Raw genomic sequence first — 7,133 nt, forward strand, 5'->3', positions numbered from 1 at the left:
GGGGGAAAGGAAATGGCGCAATATCTGCCTCACATCGGCGGGCGCCTGGAAGAAAGTCCGTCTGTCTTTCTGTTGTTGCCAGGAAGGAAAAAAAGGAAAGTGCACAGGCCTGCTCACTGGCTCTAGCCCAGCCACAATCGCTACCACGTGCAGATAGTAGGAGAGTCGAGAGATGGGATAGAAAGACATTATAGAAAAGACGCGCTAAAGGCAAGGCCGATCCCGGAGGTAGTGCAATACCGGGCCAACCAATGGCGGGAGTGAAGCATCCTTCAAACTATCCGCCACATTTCCAAAAATAAGTCCAATTGGACCCGTAACAGATACTCTACAGGGTCCGGAGATGTACCGTAGAGGAGGGCTCCGGAATAATTTCGACCACCTGGGGATCTTTAACGTGCACTGACATCGCACAGCACACGGGCGCCTTTTGCGTTTCGCCTGCATCGAAACGCGGCCGTCGAAGTCGGGTTCGAACCCGAGAACTCCGGGTCAGTAGACGAGCGCCCTAACCACTGTGTCACCGCGGCGTGGCCTTGATATGCTATTTGGGCCGAAAATATTTGCTTTTGAATCGAAATAGTAAACGGCGTCTTAAGAGAATGCAGGAGTGACGCGTTCATGCACATACGACGATAGGGTGTGGGGCAGCTATTGGTGCCGCTTGTTTGCTTCTGGTTAGGAGAAAAATCCCGTGTTTTCCATGCCTTCACTTAAGCTTTTCCGTACTTTTATTGGCTCTGATAAAAGGAGTTTGCGCGTGGCAAAGGAAAAGAAGGTAAAATGGTTTGAATTGAGGCTTCTCCTTTCGAGGGGGTAGGGTTCGGCCGAAAATCGCAACCGATCCAGAGCGCCATATTTTGTTTGTGATGATGGCTTCGCGAAAACTGCGCTGAGTTAGTCGGAATGGAAGGCGGTACGCAAGGAACAAAAAGGCTTTCAAAGTGGCGAGAAATTTGCCTACGGGTGTAGAAACAGCCGTTTGTTGCACGTGTCGTGCACTGTTTTCGTGCCATGTTTGTAACCACCACCACCACAACAACAACAACAATAATAATAATAATAATAATCATACAATAACTGTTTTTTTTGGGAAGGAAATGGCGCAGGGTGTGTCTCATGTATCGCTGGCAACTGAACCGCGCCGTAAGGGAAGGGATAAAGGAGGGAGTGAAAGAAGAAAGGAAGAAAGAGGTGCCGCAGTGGAGGATTCCGGAATAATTTCGACCACCTGGGGATCTTTAACGTGCAGTGTATCGCACAGCACACTGGTAGACCCCGTTTATTTTGAGGAAAAGAAACGCGCCTAACTGGCTCCCTGGGTCAGTGGACCCCTTAACCGCGCTTTCGGGTACATGGTGGGCTTTTTCGTATCATGCTTACCAATGCTGAAACGCCAGCCATTTCTTCTGGATTTCATGCGTCATGTGGTTTGGTTGGTTGGTTGGTAATAACTTTATTTAGACCCATTTCAGTGGAACAGATGAGGTTGGGTGAAGGGGAGAGGTGTTGAGCAGGACGGCGACGGGCCCTCGAGCCGCTCTAGATGGCCGCTCTAGATGTGAAGCTGTAGCTACGCCTGTGAGCTGCGCAGAGCAGCCTCCCATCCCTCCTGTGATTCTATCCCTTGGAAGGGAGGTTTCGGTTTGCTTGGGCAAATTTGATATGTGCGTTTAGAATCCGTAGTGACAGGTAGGAGATTTCTCCCCCCTGTATATGAGGGGATTTAATATCTGCTACGGGTGCCATTTCGACCCAAGATATGAAACTTAATTTTGTAAATATGGCGCAGTGCTTTAAGCTTGCTTCACTTCCGCCACAGGTTGGTCCGGTATGGATGGATGGAAACTACTTTTATTAGAAAAAAAGGAAAGAAGAAATCTTCCAGGGTGGTCTCCTACTGGTCCAGGAGTCCACGGGCTTGTGCCTCACATAATGCCCGATCCACCAGGCATTTCTGGCCGGCAGGCTGAGCGGTCCGTAAAGCAGGCTCCCAGGAAGAATAAGTGGGATTGGGGATTGTGGGTACTGACTGTGGGGGAGGACATTCCGAAAGGTAGTGGAAAAGTCTGGATCTGGGCACGCCATTCTGGCCCGGTATTGCACTGCCTCTTGGATCGGCCAGGGACATTATAGCACGCGTCTTTTCTATCCTATCTATCTATTCTATCTTTCTACTCTGCTACTTTGAGCACGTGGAAGCGATTGTGGTTAAGCTTGAGTCAGTGGCCAGGCCTGTGCACTTCCCTTTTCATTCTTACTGACAACACCTATGTATGAGGAAGAGGAGGAAAGGCGATGGAACGGTGGCGGTTTGTAATCGACGCCATACCACCTGCTCGGTTTGAGAGAGAGAGGGAGAGAGAAAACAATTTTATTGAAAATGCCTACAGAATCGGTTAGGCTCCCTCCACGCAAGGAGGACAAGCTTTTTACCGCGACGCGGCCACTACGTCAGTCTCGTGCGTTGTGCTCCTCGAGGTCTTGGTCCCTCGCTACTTCCGCGGGTCCGAAAGGGCCGCCGCCCCCTTCCTGGGGGTGCTGCCCCCCTTCTCCTCGGTTTAGCTCGGTCGCTGCCTTTCTAGAGCTGCCGAGACCTGCTCGGTTTTGGTCAGAGAAGGGTGAGCAGGGGGTACATTTGGCGGGAATTTCTATAATGCATTGCGATGTCGTGATAGAAGTGCATCTTCGAAAAGTAAAATGGTTTCATAGTCCGTAGGAATTTCGTGAATCGGGGCGTTTTAATTTTAGTTTCGAATTTTTCCTCGGTTTGTACAAAATATGTTTATGTGCATAAAAAAGAATAACGTGGTGTCTACTGCTGGATTTCGTCAGGCATTGAAAACTGAATATCGGTTTTGGGGGAAAGGAAATGGCGCAATATCTGCCTCACATCGGCGGGCGCCTGGAAGAAAGTCCGTCTGTCTTTCTGTTGTTGCCAGGAAGGAAAAAAAGGAAAGTGCACAGGCCTGCTCACTGGCTCTAGCCCAGCCACAATCGCTACCACGTGCAGATAGTAGGAGAGTCGAGAGATGGGATAGAAAGACATTATAGAAAAGACGCGCTAAAGGCAAGGCCGATCCCGGAGGTAGTGCAATACCGGGCCAACCAATGGCGGGAGTGAAGCATCCTTCAAACTATCCGCCACATTTCGAAAAATAAGTCCAATTGGACCCGTAACAGATACTCTACAGGGTCCGGAGATGTACCGTACAGGAGGGCTCCGGAATAATTTCGACCACCTGGGGATCTTTAACGTGCACTGACATCGCACAGCACACGGGCGCCTTTTGCGTTTCGCCTCCATCGAAACGCGGCCGCCGAAGTCGGGTTCGAACCCGAGAACTCCGAGTCAGTAGACGATCGCCCTAACCACTGTGTCACCGCGGCTGGCCTTGATATGCTATTTGGGCCGAACATATTTGTTTTTGAATCGAAATAGTAAACGGCGTCTTAAGAGAATGCAGGAGTGGACGCGTTCATGCACATACGACGATAGGGTGTGGGGCAGCTATTGGTGCCGCTTGTTTGCTTCTGGTTAGGAGAAAAATCCCGTGTTTTCCATGCCTTCACTTAAGCTTTTCCGTACTTTTATTGGCTCTGATAAAAGGAGTTTGCGCGTGGCAAAGGAAAAGAAGGTAAAATGGTTTGAATTGAGGCTTCTCCTTTCGAGGGGGTAGGGTTCGGCCGAAAATCGCAACCGATCCAGCGCGCCATATTGTGTTTGTGATGATGGCTTCGCGAAAAAGCGCTGAGTTAGTCGGAATGGGAGGCGGTCAGCAAGGACCAAATTGGCTTACGGGTGTAGAAACAGCCCGTTTGTTGCGCGTGTCGTGCACTGTTTGCGTGCCATGTTTGTAACAACCACCACCACAACAACAACAACAAAACAACAATAATAACAATAATAATAATAATAATCATTCAATAACTGTTTTTTTTGGGAAGGAAATGGCGCAGTGTGTGTCTCATGTATCGCTGGCAACTGAACCGCGCCGTAAGGGAAGGGATAAAGGAGGGAGTGAAAGAAGAAAGGAAGAAAGAGGTGCCGCGTTAGAGGGCTCCGGAATAATTTCAACCACCTGGGGATCTTTACCGTGCAGTGTATCGCACAGAACACGGGTAGACACCCTTGATTTTGAGGAAAGGAAACGCGCCTAACTGGCTCCCTTGGTCAGTGGACCCCTTAACCGCGCTTTCGGGTACATGGTGTGCTTTTTCATATCATGCTTACCAATGCTGAAACGCGAGCCATTTTTTCTCGATTTCATGCGTCATGTGGTTGGTTGTGAAAAACTTTATTTAGACCCATTTCAGTGGATCAGATGAGGTTGAGTGGAGGAGGAGGGGTGTTAAAGGGACACTGAGGAGAAATTGAAGTTGGCTTGTACCGATAGAATACCAGCTCCTGATCACAAAAACGCCACTCTTACTGAAAACAAAGCTCTTGTAAGGTAGAAAATAGCAAGAACCCAAATACAGGTATCGCCGCCACTGGCCAATCTCGCCAGTACAAGCGTGATGACGTCATAGGACAAGAGACGCCATCTTGGAGGAATTTTCCTTCCTACATGGGGATCGAGAATCTCTGAGGCTGACAAAGGAAGGTTGCGCGGTTCAATATTGGAGTAAGCTTTGTTTTAAAATCGATAGTGCACTTTTATCACACAAGGAAGACAGACAAAAGACAACTGAATCTTGGAAGCAAAGAAAACCGATGCTTGGCGGCGCCACAGGCGGCCAGGAGAGTTTCTATTTCTTATGGCGCTTCGCGTCTATGAGCTTTGCGGGCCCCATGGTATTGTTTTTGACGCGCCTCGATGTACAAGCGCCGAACAGCAGAGGGACTACAAGTGCCACTTGAAGTGTTAGTTAACATTTGAAGGAGCCTGTTAAGGCTGATCAGATGATCGCCACGGTCGATGAAAAACTATGATGGCACGGTGGTCGGTGATCGTACAAGGCAGTTCGCAGTATAAAGAGCACTTGTGTCTTCGCACGCTCGCCCGGCGAAACATTCCCGGCTGTGCCAGCCAACTTCAATCTACTCAACGCAAGTCGTTTATTAGGGATGGTAGACAAGGTACAAGGCAGTTAAGAAAAGTTGCTGATGGCCTAGCTCTGTTAGGCCAGGATATACGTAGCGAAACACAGACTTCTGCATTGGAAGAGTGCATTCACTAGATGTACCTTTATTGACGGTTACGGCATGAGCCGTCGTGGCGAAGTGGTAGCGTCTCCGACTATAACGTCAAAGGCCCTCGTTCGAACCCCTTCTTCGGCACGGGATTTTTTTTTATTCAGTGAGTCGGTGGGGGGTTTCAGTGGCTCCCATAGATGCCGCCACCGAATAGCACCGACGCCTACAACACCTTGCGCAGTCACCTCACGGCACCACCTGTCTTGCGCCACTTCGACTCACAAGAAGGCATCCAGACATCACGGTCTGGGTAAATCAGGGATCACTGGGCCAAAAAGAAGAAAAGCTTCAGAAGGCGGCAACATGCGTCGAACAATGCGTCAAGGAGAGAGGCCTCGCGTGCTCAACCGAGATATCGGGAATTCTGAGGATTGGAAAGAACACAACCAAGCAAAAGATAGAAGTGTATCTGGAAGGTCAACTCATACCAGAGAAGGACATAATACGCATCCGCGGCATGTGAATCCAGAGCAGCAAACGGTGCGGACACACGCTAGGCCTGCTTGAGCAATCGACGGAGCAAGTCAGCAGGATGGTCACGAGAGAGTCGCAAAGAAGGAGCGGCATGAAGGAAGGGGACTGAACCCACCTGGTCAGGAGCCTGGTGGTCAGCAGGGTCACGTACTCACTCCCGTACCACAACATGACGCAACAAGAGAGAGAACAAGCCCATCAGGAAAGCATGCAAGACGGCGTTGCATCTGCCCAGAAACACGTCGAAAGACAAGCTACTCAAGCTAGGTATTCAGAACACATTTGAAGAGCTCAAGGAGGCGCAACTGGGTGCGCAGCTGTACAGGCTCCAGCAGTCAACCAACGGCAGGGTGCTCCTTAAAAGGTTAGGCTATAAAAACATAAAAGAAACGGAGGATAAGATGGCTAACATACCAGACTCTTTTCGCCAGACACTGAAAGCTAGCCTCCTACCGAGGAATATGGACCCGAATCTGCACGCGGCCAGAAGACAAGAGCGAGCAGAATACGTAGAAAAACACCTGGCCACTAAAAACAATGTGGTATACACGGATGCAGCCCTATACCCGTGGGACCACAACACCAAAGAACATAGAGTTGCGGCAGTGACCGTGGATCACATGGGAGAGCTGATAAGTAGCGCAACCCTAAAGAGCTGCACGGTAAAAGAGGCGGAAGAAGCAGCTGTAGCTCTAGCAGCGGCTGAGCGTTACCGTAGAAACAGATGCTTGATAATACTCACAGACTCCAAAGAAGCATGCATTCACTACACGGCAGGTAGAATCAACAAAGGGGCGCTGCGAATCCTCCTCGAGGCAGGGATTCCGAATGAAAAGATACAGCATACGATTTTCTGGGTGACGGGTCATACCGGAATAGAGGGCAGCCAGAGGGCCGACAGTCTAGCTCGCGAGCTTACATACCGAGCGGGACAGTCAATGGACCCGGATACCACTGTGACGGTGGAACCAACGTACGCGGAAATACTAAACCATCACAGAAGCAAAAGGGCAATATATCCACCACCCCACTCATCTTTGACACAACATGAAGCGGTCGGCTGGCGAAGGCTGCCGAAAGGAACATTCTCAAATCTACACATTCTACATAAAATGTTTCCCAGTCAATACAGGGACACATGCGGGACCATCCAAAACTGTATTACATGACATGTGTGTGTGCGTGCGTGCGTGCGTGCGTGCGTGCGTGCGTGTGTGTGTGTGTGTGTGTGTGTGTGTGTGTGTGTGTGTGTGTGTGTGTGTGTGTGTGTGTGTGTGTGTGTGTGTGTGTGTGTGTGTGTGTGTGTGTGTGTGTGTGTGTGTGTGTGTGTGTGTGTGTGTGTGTGTGTGTGTGTGTGTGTGTGCGCGTGTGCGTGTGTGTGTGTGTGTGTGTGTGTGGGTGTGTGTGTGTGTGTGTGTGTGTGTGTGTGTGTGTGTGTGTGTGTGTGTGTGTGTGTGTG

General features: G+C 50.0%; 2 pseudogenes; both read right to left on the reverse strand.

The window, feature by feature from the left end:
* Positions 1-206: 206 nt before the first annotated feature.
* LOC144116698 (U2 spliceosomal RNA) lies at positions 207-345 on the reverse strand (annotated as a pseudogene).
* A 2,721-nt stretch (positions 346-3,066) lies between these two features.
* LOC144116723 (U2 spliceosomal RNA) lies at positions 3,067-3,205 on the reverse strand (annotated as a pseudogene).
* Positions 3,206-7,133: the final 3,928 nt, after the last annotated feature.

Source organism: Amblyomma americanum, chromosome 1, assembly GCF_052857255.1.
Source record: "Amblyomma americanum isolate KBUSLIRL-KWMA chromosome 1, ASM5285725v1, whole genome shotgun sequence".
Classification (NCBI taxonomy): Eukaryota; Metazoa; Arthropoda; class Arachnida; order Ixodida; family Ixodidae; genus Amblyomma; species Amblyomma americanum.